Below are 17,826 nucleotides of genomic sequence, written 5' to 3' on the forward strand. Positions count from 1 at the left end.
TTTATTTTCGCCAATGTTCAAATATTAAAGTGCATGTAAACAAAACAATATGACAACAAACACAGTATACATACTACAGACAACAATGGAGCCAAAGTCAACAGTATAGTCCAGAGTGATCATTAGGTCACCACCAGTCAGTCCAAACAGAATAAGTGCAAGTGGAAAGAAAAAATGAACAAATAAGAGGTTGCTGGAGTGATATTAACAAACCACAATGACATGCAAAAAATCTTCTGGACTGAATCCAAGAAGCTCCATCCATTATGTGGTGTAGTATGAGACGGAGATAAACAGCTTCAGTGTGAAGCGGCAGCAGCTAGCAAAACCAACTTCAAGCATCCATGACAATAGGTGTCAGTATAGAGTCCAAACCCACTGGTAGCTACTATAGGGACGAATAAGAGGCAACTATACATGCAAAGAAGTACTAGTGAATTTAACCCAGTTTGAATGACCTGTAATAGTTTTGCTCTGTCTACTGTATGCACACAGTGAACTCGGTCTATTGTCGATAAAAGCAATTTGGACGCCATGCTGCTTTTCTATTGCAGTTAGAGAGAGAATGCTTCTAGGAGGAGATGGTAACCTAAATCAGAAAAAACACAGTTACACTAATGACAGAGAGAACTATTGTCCCTACTTCTTCAGACTGGGCGTTTAAGAGATAAAGAATAATCATACAGAGAAACAGGACAAGGAGCATTATATATAATTGTATATATATATATAATGCACCACTGGGTCACAGATACTCTACCATTACATGACCAAAAATGTTTCTACTCAGAGACAATATGTTCAGAACAGAACAGGCGACACAGGAAAACAGTGCGGTGAGTGTTGATTCTAGCACTGAGTGACATACATTTATAACCCACTGTGTGATGTCACTGAGAAACTCTTCTAAAAATGCTTAAAGGTGTATATATATATATATATATGCACACACACACACAGTCACAAAGATCACAAAGTATAGTCAGGACATTACTGATGTAAAAAACAGCACCATCACTATTTGAATCTAGACAGCAGCATCACTCCAACACCTTATCCTTGAGTAATCATGCTACATTGATCATTTGATACTAGAAATCACTTGCCATTATATCAAACACATTTGAAAGATATTTGGTTCATTAAATGAAGCTGAACATTGTGTTTGTTTTTGAGTTGCCACAATATGCAATAGACTGGCATGTCTTAAGGTCAATATGAGGTCAAAAATGGCAAAAAAGAATCGGCTTTCTCTAGAAACTCATCAGTCAATCATTGTTTTGAGGAATGAAGGCTGTATAATGCTTGAAATTGCCAAAAAAACTGCAGATTTCATACAAATGTGTCACTACAGTCTTCAAAGATAAAGCACAACTGTCTATAACAAGGACAGAAAGAGATGTGGAAGACCAGATGTGCAACTAAACAAGAGGATAAGTACATCAGAGTCTTTAGTTTGAGAAATAGACGCCTCAAATGTCCTTCGCTGACAGCTTCATTGAATTCTACCCGCTCAACACCAGTTTCATGTTCAACAGTAAAGAGAAGACTCAGGAGGACTTATGGGAAGAACTGCAAAGAAAAAGACACTTTTGAAACAGAAAACCCAAAAGAAAAGGTTTGAGTGGGCAAAGAAACACAGACATTGCACAACAGATAATTGGAAAAGAGTGTTACGGATCTGAACCCCACTGAGCTTTTGTGGGATCAGTTAGACTGTAAGGTGTGAGAGAAGTGCCCGATGAGACAGACACATCTATGGCAAGTGCTACAGGAAGTGTGGGGTGAAAGGTCACCTGACCAACTGACAGCTAGAATAACAAGGATCTGCAAAGCTGTCATTGCTGCACGTGGAGGAGTTTTTGATGAGAACTCTTTGAAGTAGTTTAAGACGTTTTGAACATTTTTTCAAATTGTAATAGTAATTTTTCACGTTATTAATGTCCTGACTAAACATTGTGATCAGTTGAATGCCACTTTGGTGAATAAAAGTAATAATTTCTTTCCATAAGAGCAAAATGTGTAAATTATTCCAAACTTTTGGCCGCCAGTGTGTGTGTGTGTGTGTGTGTGTGTGTGTGTGTGTGTGTGTGTGTGTGCATATATATATATATACCTTTAAGCATTATAAAGAGTTTTAAGAGTTTCTCAGTGACATCACACAGTGGGTTATAAATGTATGTCACTCAGTGCTAGAATCAACACTCACCACACTGTTTTCCTGTGTCGCCTGTTCTGAACATATTGTCTCTGAGCAGAAACCTTTTTGATTGGGTAATGGGTAGAGTATCTGTGACCCAGTGGTGCAACTGCTGTCGGTATTGTGCCGGAGAGAGCAAATGTAGAAGAGGATCTAGAGAACAGAAGAGAAGAGATGCTGACCTTAGCACATGCACACACAACACAAACACATGCATGCCTGGAAAAACACATGACATATCCGTTTCCAGTGTGATTCTACTAAGTTGTAGCTTTGTTGTACTCTGCCTGATTCAGCTATCCTGAAAATTCAGCTCGGCCAAAGATGAGACTTTTTATTTTACAACCAAATCAAAGAGCTTGAACTTTGTACTCTAGCTCCATGAGGGATCACTAAGACCACGTTTTCACTTCGGTTTCGACTTCAAGGCAGGTGTTGATAACGTAAGAACACACAAAATAACATATGATGATCTGTTTGCTACACTGATCTTTGCAAAAGTAAGCTTGAGCACTGATTACAACTGGACCTGGTGGAATACATGTGCATTTCAGACTGAATTTGCACAGAAGGAAAATGTGCTTTTAAAGTGATTTATTAGCAGCGGTGAGCATTAGTACACCATGAGAAAGTTATATGTGTGTTTGTGGTTGGTTTGGCAATTCTCAGAATCTCACCGGAGCGATGAGAACGAAAACCAAGTGTTCCTAGGAATGTGTTTTTCTTGTCAATGTGTGTGTGTAATAGATGTATGCAATCTCCCTTGTTCCTCTGAAGGCTGTTGCACATTTATTTATCAACTGACCACAAACCACAGAGCGCACATTATGTTCGAGTATTGGTCTGTGTGAGTGTGTACGCATGTGTCTATCTCATGAGGGGAAAATGAGGCGACACATATTATTGACACATTTCTTGGAACTCATTGAATATGGGACTTGTGGAGAGAAAAGTGCGAAAGCTCTTCATCATTCAGTCAAATAATCATTGAACAATCAGTCCAGTTGAAATCAGCCTCTTCCAGTTAGCATGTATCCAGTTAACCCAGCTCACAAGACATGCAGAAATCTGTCAACATACACAAGACTCCCACAGCTTTCTCTGTTCACATGATCTGTATGTAATTTATAACCTGCAACCACAACAAACATGCCAAAAACAGTTACTATAAACACATAACCTACTAGTGAATGAGTCAAAGTGAGTGTTTTAGATGAGTAAAAGTTTTAGAGATCAGTATGAGTACACGGAGAGCTGCGCAACCAACATATGTGGTCTGAAAATATTCTTATTGTGAATGAGATTAATAAGCACAGAAACAAGTATTAAGAAATATTCACTGTTCACGTTACTTTGATTTGATTTTTTATTGAGTTATTTATTATTTGAGGCAATACCAGAGCGAGCAGTGGCGGAGAGTCACCACTAGGGTGCGCTGCTGAGCTGAGATGCGTTTCACACAAACACTCCCGCCAAAAACGTCCATAGTATTCACGATTAAATTGAAAAGCCTTTCGCTTGTGTTAGGCCTTTTGATATTGATAATCATATCGTGATTTTCTGTGAAATGTTATGAACGGGCATACATATCATCTCATAGGCCTACGGTGAATCCCTCACAACTCATGGAGCATCTGTGAGAGGTGGAGGAATGAATCATACAGTTTAAATAAATATTGGGGTTTCAATACAAGTTAAGCTCAATCGACAGCATTTGCGGCATAATATTGATTACCACAAAGAAAAAAATATTTCACCTCTCCCTCCTTTTCTTTAGAAAGACATAAACCTGGGAACAGTGAGGCAGTAACAATGGAAGTCAATGGGGCCAGTCCGTAAACATTAAAATACTCACTATTTCAAACCAATAGCAACAAGACATAAACAATATGTGTGTTAGCATGATTTTAGTGTGATAAAATCACGTACTAACCATTTCTGTATAAAGTTATATCCCATTTTAAAACTTTGTTGCCATGATCATGTAGCTAACACTGCAAATGACCATAAAAATTATGATTTAAACAACTTACACACAAGGTTTAAACAAATAATTAATGTAAGTGCTTTTGTCAAATTAGGAGCTTCTTTAATTAGGTCTTTAAACTTTTCAAAATTTGTACCCATTGCAAGTGCCTCACTGTAATCTCCTTTTAAAATGTTTTTTTTTAATTTATTATTATTTAAAGGAAGGACGAGTCAAAGTAATTTTATTGTGGCGATCAACATTACGCCACAAATGCTGTCGATTAAGCATAACTTTCCTTAGACCAAGAATATTCCTAAATTCAATGTTCCTCATCACTATTTTAACTTTAAATAACCTTCTCGGACCGCAAACGAAACATTAGGTAAACACTATAAGGGTCGATGAAAACTGCGAGTAGAGTGACGCTTTCTTGTATTTCCTTCTTGTGAAAACAAAAATAGACAACGATGATCCCTGTGCCCTGGGAAAGAGAAGGAAGGATACATTTACTAAATGACTACATTTGGTGACCACAGTGATCCATTGGTTTAGTCACACCAAACAATTACATACCTGATGGGTTATGTGCGCGATGTGAGAATAACACATAAGCTAGTGTGTGGTTTCGCTTTTTTGGCAAACATGTGTTATATTAGTGAGAAGAACTCTGAAAAAGGGAGTTTCTCGACATCCTTGTCTCTAGAGATATGTACAATGTTCTAGTGTTTTTTATTTTATGTGGTGTTGCGAGCCATTATGCAGGCATATAGCTTAAACACACACGTTCTACATGTTTTTACACAGAGAGATTTAAGGGGTAGGTTTGGGGTTTGGGTTAGGATCAGTCTTTTGTAATTATAATGAGGTTTATATAAAAACAATACAAGTCTATTGTGCTTCCTTTATTAGACATCGTTTGTGTGTGGATTTGGGCACGGGTGTGTCTGAGTGTTTGGACATGAGTATTACACTTTCTCTCCACTCTCGTGTTTAACTGCTGTCCAACCCCGCCAGACTAGACATTCTGCAAAGTGTCTAGTTGAAGCTACACCTGTTTGTCTGTAACAGCCCCTAACAATGCTGACTCTTTGTGTACCTGTCTGTCTGTCAGTCAGCAATTACCTAAAAAATTTACAGCTTCAATTTCAGCCAAATATTTGCTAAGCCATACATTTCCAACTCACACACATATCCTTCGACTTTCCTTTCCTTACAGTCTCTCTCTCTCTCTCTCTCTCTCTCTCTCTCTCTCTCTCTCTCTCTCTCTCTCTCTTATCAGTAAGCTCTTGAGTACAGTCTCATTTTTACAGTCTATTTGCTGGATGGCTCTTATCAGTGCTGTAGACTGGAGTAAACAGACTGTAACTGTCTTTATGTGATGGATTCAGACACAACAAGGCATTAAGTGTCTGACTCTTTACATGCACAGCAATACACTGATAACTATCAACAGTGAGCTTTATTTAAAAAAAAAAAAATCCTGACAATGTTGACATTAGATTTGAAATCATCAAGTATTTCTCTGCCTTTGATGTCAAAATGTAAATAGGCATGCACACCACAATTGTGCCGATTTGATGAGCCAGGGAGAAAACTGGTACAGATTTTTAAACAAGATGTCTGGGCAGTGGGCAAAAATGTATGTGCGTAAACTGTTTATAACCATTGCAAGACAGAACTGTCTGTGTACAGAACAGGATTGAAAAGGGACGACCGGATGTACCTGCAGCCTGCTTAAACATTTTTGTAATATTGTAACATTGATTGATTATTCTAGATTACAAGATTATCTAATTTGCTTCAGGTAGACACCATAATTATTAATTGTCTTGTATTCTGATGTAATCATAGTTAATAGTGCAACTTCTAGGAGTCTGACGTTTTGAAGAATCGGCATGGGTGGCATGGACGTGGGTGTGTATGTGCATGTTTTAGGAACAAATGGCATCTATATTTAAGTGTTCCTGACAGATTCCTCTTTTCTCTCTCTGTTACAGTTCCACAGATGTGCTTCCTTCCTGAAAAATAAAAGTAGTAGTTCTCTTTATCTCTTTTAGAGACAATATGGGTAGGAGGTAGAATTGTGTAAAATTTTCAGTAATGGCAACTGTGGTTTTGAGATGGAGAACTGACAAAAGAGCGCCCTCAGGACGCCTGGACCTTGACCCCTCCACCATAATCCTGTTTCCTAGACAACAACTGTGGAAAACACTGAGGATAAAGCAACACCAACCCCATGATATGCAAAAATAGTTTGAAAACTGATGTTTGTAGCATCTTTCAAGGATATATTTTACAAGATTACAGAGATTTAGTGTCACACAACTTTGAATGAAAACAGAAATTCATACTATGGCCAGTAGCTAACATGCTAATCTGCTACTAGCCTAGCCTGCTTGTTAATATTCTGATCTTAAAGGACATAATTAGTTACCTACCCCTGCTAAAAATTCTGGCTTAGACCATCATGAACCACCAGCATGATATTTCTGTGAAGCTGATTGACTAAGGAAGTCTAGCTAGTTAAGCTAGAAGTCTGGCTGAGACACTAGCATTCATGCTGGGAACAGCACCAAAACACAACATATGCTGCTGGCTAGCTACGCTAGGCTTTTCAGCAAGAACTCAACAACCACTTCAGATTTTTAAGAATGGTTTTGGCATGCATGAGCTATGGCTAATTTAACCAAAAGATTTCAGTCCAGGGGACTGTCCCTAGATATGCCTAGCACTGCTGTATTTTAAACCATTTACTTCTAAATATAGTATGTAAACTTCCCTTTACTGGCTATAAGAGACGCACTATGGCTGAGGCTAGAGACCATGGCTTTTCTAGCCTCCTTGCTAGCGCGTCCGACTTGAGCATGCCTTGACCCAGATGGGAGTGAGGTTTAGGGGGGTGAGTGTTGTGTGTAAACCTCACTCTCCTGGCCTTAAGAAATGCACTAGTGACTGAGGCTAGAGGCCATGGCTTTTCTAGCCTCCTTGCTAGCGTGTCCAAATCCTATGCCAAATACCCATGATCGTCGAGTAGAACTGGAAACACCATCAAATGACACCATCTTTAATTGGTTTATTGTGAAATGTTGGAATAGCAGTTTGTAAAATGCACAGCCTGATCTCATGAAAATGTGGCGACATATTTGTAATTTTAGCGCCTGTGGTTAAATGTTGTCCCAAACAGGTGAGGGTTTTAAGGGAAATGCCTTGAGCTTTAAATCAACAAAAATGACCTCCCTACCCTAAACGCTTTAACATAAACCTAACAAACCTTGCAATTCAACACAAATATTTGGCTGAAATCTGCAGCTCTTCACTGGTAGTGATGAATCTCCAGCAAACATTTGGCGACAATGAAGAGTTTGCCACAAAGTTAATTTGCAAATTAGGTGTAGTGCAAATTAGTGCAAATAATGAGTGGTGAATTTGGGGGAACATTTTCTGCAAGTTTGCATTAAGTTTGCCAGAACTCTCAATTTGTGTAAGGGTTGTGGTGCTATGAGACTTTCAACTCACGTGTCAACTCGTGTACTCTTCAGGACTCGTATCCCAGCCCTTTGCATTGCAAGTGCAACGCTCTATCAGTTGAGCTACCGCACAGTTTTACCACACTCAAACAAGCTTGTGAATGTAGTTGGTAATGTAATGGAAATGTTAAAACCATCTAACAAGTCATGCGCTATATTAAAAGTGTTGAAATGTCAAAAGACATAGCATTGTGTGTGGAACAGGGGCGAAAAGTAGGCTTAAGGCTTCGTTTCCACTGGCGCAGAGAAATCTGCTCAAAGCCGCTCACAATGTTAGGGAACAGTTTACTCCACACCGCTGTTAATCCCACAATCCACCTCGCAAGAATTGCACTCAGCTTCCATAGGAATGAATTTAAAATGCTCAATCAGCTTCGCACACAGCGCGCCAGTGGAAACGTACGGTAAGTGTCTATGAATTGATAATCTGTGGTTTTACTTAAGATTTGTGTGAGAGTGAATAGAAGTCATTGGTGTAGCGTTTCTAGCGCTCATTTCACAAGGAATCTGCGCGATGTTAGGTTGAAAATGCACATTTAAAGTCATCATGAACACACATGGGGCCAAAAAAAGGCTTAATTATGTCAAACAATTTACTGTCTAATCATCACCTTCTGTTTACCGACAGCTTACAGTCAACACTCAAAACCCAAACAAAGAGGGAGTACACACACACACACACACACACAGATGCGCACAGTCACACAAACATATATTACAGATGTGAATTGTCTGAAACTGTGCCAGCATGCCCACATATTACCGTACATGACACATGACCATAAGATTAGATCAGTGTATGTGTGTGTGTGTGAGAGAGAAAGAGAAACAGACAGAAAAAACAACCCTTTCCTAGACATGAGGTCATTAGAGTTCTGAAACATGAGGTCATTAGAGCTCTGAACATGAATATAGATATAAAGATGTATATATATACAATGTACATACATTTCAACAGGGTTTTTGAACATTTCAGTTAATAAAAGTTATATTGAACATTGACAAAACAACTTTGATTTTAATTTATTATAACATATTTTGTATGTATTTATTCAATTCAGTTTATTTCTATTATCTTGCAAATGTACATCACTGACCACAGCTGACTCTAAAAAACCTCAAAAACGGCACGAGACTTTAGGAATCAAGGAAATGACATTTTTCCAATTAGTGCCAATGCTTGTGCATAACCATAACCTGTCTGCAGCAGGACTTTCCTTCTGTAAACGCCACTGAAGAAAAAACACTGCAAGATGTTTCCTAATCATCCAGCTCCAAGGCTTCTGCATGGGGACAGGGCCCACCCTGAGCCCCAGAGGCCCCTCACTGCAGCTGGGTAACCGCGGGGTGACTGTCCCCTTGTCCCTTGTGTCCATAGAGGTGTGGTGATGTGAACTGACAGCAACGGCTGCCCGCTGCACCCCAGTTTCCTCCTTAAACACATGCTTTGCACATGCCCACGGATGGACCCGCGGCATTATTGCATGACCTCGCCTCAAAGGCCCGAGGAGAAAGTGGCACCCCACCTTGGCATCCGAAAGGGCAGTCCTTATTCACCTGACAGAGAATGCTGAATTAGCCGTTTTAGAAAGTCTCAAGCTCTAAGTAGTATTTGAATGATGAGGAGTCTAATAATTGAATTGGGCCAAAAGAAGAGAGTTTAGAAGCCTACTGTATGCTGCCATCCTTTTGGAACAGCCTTTATGTCGGGATATGATGGTGCCCTACTGTATGTAAGAAGCTTATCAGGTTTTGTAACACAGTCTTAGTGATGTTCTTGAGAAGTGGGAGAATTCTGAGAAGGACGATTTGTGGAATCTGTTTTACAAAAGAAAAAGTTATTTGAAATAAGCTATTTTCACAACCTCCTCAATTCTGATAATTCTAATTGAACCAGTCAAACGGCATTGGCAAGAATGAGAAAACATCACACCTACACTGGTATACATAATAAACCTGCCAGACACACCCAAACACCTGCCAGTTCCTGCTTAATCCACATACACAAACCTTTTCTGTAAGAATTTATCTTGCACACTCTCTTGTCTCTTTGGACGATTCACCATATATAAATGTTTTTTTTTCCAGTACTCGATTCTTATTTATTTATTTGGTAAGTAGTCATGTAATAAGCAGGATAATGAGCAGTTAGACAGTCATTTTCGTGATCTATATACACCTGCAGAACTTCCGGAGGCGGAATTCAGCTGTTTCTGGAGACCCCGCAGTCTCTTTCTTAGAAGCCTAGAAGAAGCCTTTTATAATGGTCACACATTTATACATACATTTCATTTTGCATATATACAGAGAAATACATTTTTTCACATCTCCCTGCTAAGCTGGGGTCAGAGTGAGGGTCAGCCATGATACGGCGCCCCTGGAGCAGTTAGGCTCAAGGGCCCAACAGTGGCATCTGTTGGGGCTTGAACCCCTGACCTTCTGGTCAGTAACCAATAGCCTCAACCTCTTCTCACGTAATAACAATTTCTTCACAAATTAATATTTCAGTTCCATTTTTAATTTTTTTATTTGGTAAGTAGTCATGTAATAAGCAAGATAATGAGCAGTTAGTCTGTCATTTTAGCAATATATATATATATATATACACACCTGCATATCTCAAACAGGTGGTTGAACTCACCTATTACACATGCTGTTGTAATCATCATATATACATTTCTATCAGGAAGACACGCAGGCCACAAAGACACAAAGTTTAAGATGCCATTTATTTGATAAATGTAAAACAGAAAAGTAATGTCTCTCTCTTTGGCATTGGCCCCATCCAGCAGTCCAAGGGAGTTGTTCCCGGAACCGTCATGTCCTGCCGGAGATAGGAGGCAGGGGCGAGGAGCCTACCCCCTGCGAGACAGGGCTCAACCTGTGGTGGTGGGGTGGTGGAGGTTGCCGTGTTAGCACACTGAAACAGCAATGTGATAGATTGTGTGCAGACTTATAAAGCAATGGCTTACATGTGATTGGCTGGGAGTTACCCCCTAATGTTGCGATGATGTACAGCTGCTAGTCTTCCCGCTAGAACTACGCTGCGCTTACATTTACATTTATGCATTTGGCAGACGCTTTTATTCAAAGCGACTTACAGTGCACTTATTACAGGGACAATCCCCCGAGCAACCTGGAGTTAAGTGTCTTGCTCAAGGACACAGTGGTGGTGGATGTGGGGATCAAACCAGCGACCTTCTGATTAACAGCCCTGTGCTTTAGTCCACTACGCCACCACCACTCCATATATACAATTAGTTTCTGTATATTAGTCTGTTTGTTCATATATAGTAAACTTGTAATATAGTAAACTAAATCTGTATATTTGGCTTACATGTCTCGATGTGTGTGTACAGTACATGTGATTGTGTGTGGTGTGGTTTATGCACCCCTCCCTCTTCTGGTTAAAGTGACATTATTACTGATTCAGCAGTTGTTATTTAGTTTGTGCGAGCTGTCCAGCATCATCACTGTAACTGTGTGTCATTATCAATATACGTCTGTCTGTAATATCTCTGACTTTGTTCTCCCTTTTCCTTTCTTTATCTAGACAATGAAAGCCTGTTCTTTTGTAAAACTTCTATCATCTGTAAAAATAGCTGGATTTTCTTGAGTGCCACGATATCTTTCCTACAAGAAAACAAGGTGACTGTGTGTTAAACACAACATGTATCTGCTTACCATGGTTGTTCCTGCAAACCCTTGTAATGAGTATCTGTTCTTACTGGCACGTACAGTGCCTTCTCTTCTCCGCCCAATCCAATAGAGCCTTTGACTTTGCCTAGACTTTGTGTACACAAAAAATCAGATCACTTGACTTGGGCTGCAGAGCTTGAGTCTGGCATGTGACTTGGCAAATCATGGCATGATCGCAACTCTTGTGTCACACTGAGCTGTCCTTGGTGGAGACATGGCCAACGCATGTCTGAGGACTTGACAGTAGATTCACATGGATGCCAACACGAGTCAACTTGGCTACATGGATGAAAACAATGCCAACCAATGAGTCAATATAATGGCATTAAGAACAAATGAGCCACTCTGGAGATTTGGGGGATTTAATTGCCTATTTTTTGTTCTGAATCTTAAGAATCAATTCAATACGTGGGTATATTTTTAGCAATGACGTTCAGTAGTTGTGTTATAGTTATTATGCTTGCAGATTTTATGATCCATGATGACATTAATGGAGAGGCTACACAGGATATTTGAACTTTTAATAACACCACATGTCCAATTGAAATGATAAAAATGTAAAGAAACAGTGACTAGCTTTAGCGAATAAATATACAATATACAATATTTTATAAAAAAATACACCAAAAATACAGCATATAAAATATAAATATACTACCGTTTTAGTTTTCACCTAAAACCTTTATATTGAAAAATAAATACTGTCAACTACTAATTAAAAAAGAAATCAGTAATTATATGAATACATTTAAATACAGCTTTAGGCCTATAAAGACACGAGGATGGAGTGAATACCAATCAAATGCTGTGCCGAGATGGGAAGAAATGTGAATGTGTGTGTGGGTGGTTGGGGGATTAAAAGCTGAAGGGTCATTGTATTGTCAGTAATAGGGTGTGTCATTTTACAATTCCTGAGTCAGTAAAATGGTGACCTCATTATAAATCCACTACACTCACATAATGTAAACTGGAAGGAACTCACACAAGCATTAAAAACATACACAAACACACACTTACACTTGTCCGAGCTCACATTGTCTAAATCCTGCATGTGTCTGAGACAGTTCAGAAATAAATATTTTTTATAAAGGCCAACTCATATAAAAACACAGTGTGTTGTCTATTTATTAAAATATTTTAATTTAATCAATTAAATGGAAATAAATGTTTAATCTGAACAATGCTGACCGTTGCCTATGACCAGGGTTGAGAGTTACTTTTGAAATGTACTCCACTACAGATTACAGAACACATGCTGTGAAATGTAATTTGTAATTTGATAAGTTAGATTACTCAAGGTCAGTAATGTAATCTAAATACTTTGGATTACTTCTTCAGCACTGGTAGATTTTTTTTGCCGGTACATTAAGACAAAATACACATGTTAAAAATACATTCTCTGAAAAACCCAAATATCTTATGCAGTGTTGCTTCTAAAACAAGATCAATCAAATTGATCTTGTTTTAAGGATTATTAGATATTTCTACATTAAATCAATACAAAAATTATTATCAAGAACATGATTTTTGCCCTAATATCAAAGATCTTACTAGACAAAAGAAATTATGATCCAACGTGAATTTTCTTGATAAATAAATATGATGGTGTCTGGTAACATGTGCATGTAAAATGGCTAGAAATAGCATTTTAGCTTAGCATAAAGATGACAATTTACACAAGGTTTATTTTTATTTCTTCTGCTCCTAACTTACTTCAAACGTACTTCTCTGTCTGCTCGTATGAATGTAACACATCATAAGAAAGTGTTTCACCGCTGTTCAAATGCAATTTTGATCACATCTATCTGAAAGGACTAACTATTAAATGAAACAAACTACAATAAAATGCAAAGTAATCTCTTTAGTAATCAAAATACTTTTTGAATGTAACTGTATATTGTAATTACTAATGATTTAAATTGTAACTAGTGGAATACAGTTACTTATATTTATTTTAAATACGTAATCCCGTTACATGTATTCTGTTACTCCCCGACCCTGTCCTTACCTAGGCGCAGATCAATGCGAAGTAGAGGTTGCATCAGCATCTGTAACTCTTGTCACCTTGTACCTTTTGCTGGCAGCTATTTTTCCCAGTGTGCACTTGTCTTGCAAGAGTTTATCATAAAATGCAGAGCATTTTAAAATTAAGAATTAAAACCAAAATTAAGACGTATGAAAAGCATTGCCTTCATGACTGTTACACTTAGTCGAGATTCATCCGGTGTCCATGCTGCATTCATTAAAGAGAACACACGCTCCACAGATGCAGACGTCCCAGACATGCACATAACCAACTCCACGACCTTGGCTAGGACTCCGAAGTTGATGGTCTTGCACTCCAGCTCACGGTGAACATCTGTCCATCTCTCAGACACAGTCGTCTTGTTCATGATCCACTCAGTGATGCGACGAGTGACAATGTTTTTCGCGCAAGCCCACTCAAAGAGTGTGGTTTCATCACTCAAACTGAGAGCGTGGATTCTGGAGTGGAAGTGTTCGAGGCTGCTCTGAATGTCTTTCCACTTTGGGATGTCTCTCAGTAGGGCCCACTTAAGTTTCTCTGTGTTCTCCAATGAGCGGCGGCTCCAATATTGGAGGTGTAATCCACTGATGCTGAATAAAAGTTTCTCACTGCACAAAAGAAATCATCTGCTCGCATGTCACCAGCTTCAACTTCAATCAGTTCACTAACTGGACGTTTATTGATTGGGGATTATGTCTGGACAGTTTAATCCAATCGTGTACTTCAAATAATACGGTTTGATTTTATTGGTTTTACAAGCCGTATCCTCGGTCACCTTTGATTAGAAAACTCATGTGACTGAGAAAATCAGAGACATTTTAGGAGAGGGGAAATACGGGACAAAAAACTATTTTTTTCAGAATAAGTCGGGACACCAGAAAAAGTGCTTAAATGCTGGACTGTCCCAAGAAAAATGGGACATCTGGCCACCCTATATGTACCAAAAATATTTGATCAATTTCAGTGACACTTCAAGTTTACTTAGGAATCAGCTATGGCTCCTAAACGTTATAATCATCTTTGCCCCCCATTTTTTATAGCCTTCCTTCATCTCACTTCATTTTATCAAGTGGGGGTTGCCATAATAACAAAACTATTAATGCCTGGGAAGATGAACTAGGCCTAGAGCTTGGAGAGGGTTACTGGGGCAAAGTGCTAGACAACATATGCACTTCTACGTTGTATGCTAGGCTTAGTTTTAAACTGTGCATAGAGTGCACTTATCTAAAGCTAAATTATCTCAAATATACCCGAATGTCCCTGACTTATGTGATAGCTGTAAACTATCACCTTGTAATTTTAGTCACATGTTTGGACTTTGCTCCAAACTACAGAAATACTGGAACTCATTCTCCAAAATAATCTCAGGCATTTTTTTAATTAAATTGAAAGTGTGCAATCTTATCACCATTTTTGGTGTTCCTTTCGTATCTTTACTAGCTCGGCGTAGAATACTGTTGTCCTGGAAGTCTCCACAACCCCCTTCAATATCTGTCTGGTTAAAGGATCTCTTTCTGAAACTTAAAAAAAGTCAAATATAATACCAGAGGCAGGGCTGATTATTTTTTTGAAAAATGGCAACCCTTTATTACTTACTTTAATGACTTGCGTACACTTTTCTAGACTGAGAGGCTGAGTATTACAGACAATATTTTGTCATACTATTTGAATGTATAATATGTTTATGTATATGTAAATATATTTTCCTTTATACATATGTAAACTTTGCCTGTTTTTTTGTTTCCTAGTGTGTTTTATCATTTGTAAAAGCACATTATTATTTATGTTTTCAAATGTTTTATTGCCTTGTTGACTATAAGGCAGGCTACAACTCAAATGTACAACTTATGGCCAGATCGGTTTGGGTAAGGTGGGAGGTAGTTAGAGGGGTCAGGATGGGGTATGTGCAGTAGCGGTTCTAGCTTGTTTGGGGCCCTGGGCGAAACTTGCTTCAACACGGCCCCAAAGTTGTTGACCGGGGGATAGGGCGCCGCCTCGTGCCATACCGGTCATATCAGTCTCAGCCTACCGAAATTTAAAACACTGCCCCAGTGGCCAAAGCGGTAAGTGTTGTTGGGTGAATGGGCACGCGTGAACTCGTTTCCAGCGGTACATGGTGTTATACAGTGAAGAGGAATGCATGTTTTATAAACTGTTCCTCCAAACCCCAAACCTAAACCTAACCATCACTGGAGTAAAAATATGTATAAAAAAAGATGTAAAACAGACTTTATGTCTATCCTTCACAGCTTTGTTTTAAATGGTAAACATTGTATTTTCCATCTACCCTGATTAAGGTCTGTAATCACACCATTCTATTGCTATTGCATAGTATTAAAGAGGTGATAGTTTATGCAGGAATGTTTGCTCTGTTTGTGAAAAGGTGTGTTGAATATCTATCCCATGGATGACATCATTTTGAAAAAATCTCCTCTGCATCACCAGTAACTCTTTGCAGCCTACTCCTTTAACTTATAAAATGGTGAGTTCAGTAAGAACTACACAGTAGAGCTGATGATGGATTATCTAGATGATGAAGGTCATTTCATTTCCAACAAGTCTATTTCCAAATGGCTTCTCTGACCTCTGGATCATCTCTAGGCTGTTATCATTACCCAAAGTTGCCCTTTGTAATATTTGGATTTCACAAACCTCCCCTCAGGCTAGACAGTGTAGATTTCTACCCTCAACCAGAGAAACACTTGTGTTGTGTCTTTCATGGGGTTTTTCCAGTCTAGAGCGGCTATTTTGGTCATATAAACAGTGTGGTGTGGGTGGGATCGCTGAAGAGTTGCACCCACGCACACACCCAAGGGAGGTGGGAGAACAACTTAAGTACATGAACGAACATGGGTGAGACATTACGGAGTGTACGAACATAGACATGTTTCCATTCCATCTCAAGGTTCCCCAAGGGCGGAAAATACTGGATAGATCCTCCAAGGACACCGCAAGATAAAACAAAACAGTAAAGAATAGGGGAAGAATAGAAGCTTATGATTAATGGGAGCTAACCATAAAGAGTCAGTTTTGTCAAAGAAACTCTATTTTAAATGTTGAAAAAGGTCGAAAATAAGTCAACTTTTAAGTGATTGAGTACAAGCAGCAAACAGATCTCACAGTCAAGTCAAGTCATTTTTATTTGCCATTGTTTCAAAGCAGCTTTACAGAAGATCATGCAATAACAGAAGATTAAACTGTAATATCTATAATGTCTTAGAGTCATCATTGTGTGTACATCACAGTGAAATCGAAGTAGTAGGTTGATTTTTTTAGCTGAAATCTGTCTGTGCTCACCGATATTTAGAAACTCTCACCCCAGTGGCCAAAGCGGTAAGTGTTGTTGGGCATATGGGCACATGTGAGCTCCATTTTCTGGGTGTAATGTACATGGAGTGCCGCCAAAAGCGAGTTGTTTTCAGCCGTTAAGAATGCAACTAAGTTTTGTCTTGAGCACTGACAGCATCAAAACAAATATTCTTTGTTACTTTGATGGAGTAATATTTTGCTTAATACTATTTTGGAATGTATTTATGATATGGAAATACTGAAAAGTAACTTTTAGGCCTACTTTAGGATGTTTCATGCATAATTGCTATTTGGGCCATATTTGTTTGCAACATGTTTTTTTTGTTGTTGTTGTTTTTACTTTCCAGCTTTTTTTCAGCCTTCTTGGTTCCAAAAGTATTTTCCCCATTCATTTATTCTATTGGGATTTCAGAAAATCCTTCATAAAAGAGTTATAAGCCATGAACCAAACCAACCAGCTTCAAAGTGAATCAAAACATTGTCAACTTTGATTTAAAGCAACAACAACAACAACAACAACAAAAGGCAAAAGACTGTGTTCTTACCGTATTTAATGAGAGCATGAACAACAATCCCATGAAGCATTGCGAAAGACACAATCTAATTAAAACGCTGGTCAAATAAAAAACGTTGTTGATTATAAGTTTAGAAACAATATATTTCAAGTACATTTTAAATATTCAGATACTTACAAACATATAAGTAGTTGGAGATGGAGACTCAATGCATCATGGGAGTGCAGGGCAGCTGCACAGCTCTGTAGGTGCACTTTCTTTGCTGAAATGATCTGATTGGTGGATGTTTCTCAGCAGGATCATGGGTAATGTATTTGTTCACCACAAATTCTGCAAATAAATGCAATTTTTAAAAGTAAAGCCGCAACATGGCAGGCATATTAAGACACACTCTCATGTCTCGAGCAGCACGCTTCCTGCGCAAGCTCGTGCCAAGCTCGCCAAACCTTCACATGTCTCCCATTTCGAACGAGTAGCTGTTTTTCTTGATTCTTATCTTTAAAGCAAAGTGGGAAGAAAGGAAGTAGGTTAGGTTAAGAAGGAACAGTCCCTAACATCCTGTTTCATGTACTACAGGCTGA

The sequence above is a fragment of the Xyrauchen texanus genome, chromosome 11, assembly GCF_025860055.1.
Source record: "Xyrauchen texanus isolate HMW12.3.18 chromosome 11, RBS_HiC_50CHRs, whole genome shotgun sequence".
Taxonomy (NCBI): domain Eukaryota; kingdom Metazoa; phylum Chordata; class Actinopteri; order Cypriniformes; family Catostomidae; genus Xyrauchen; species Xyrauchen texanus.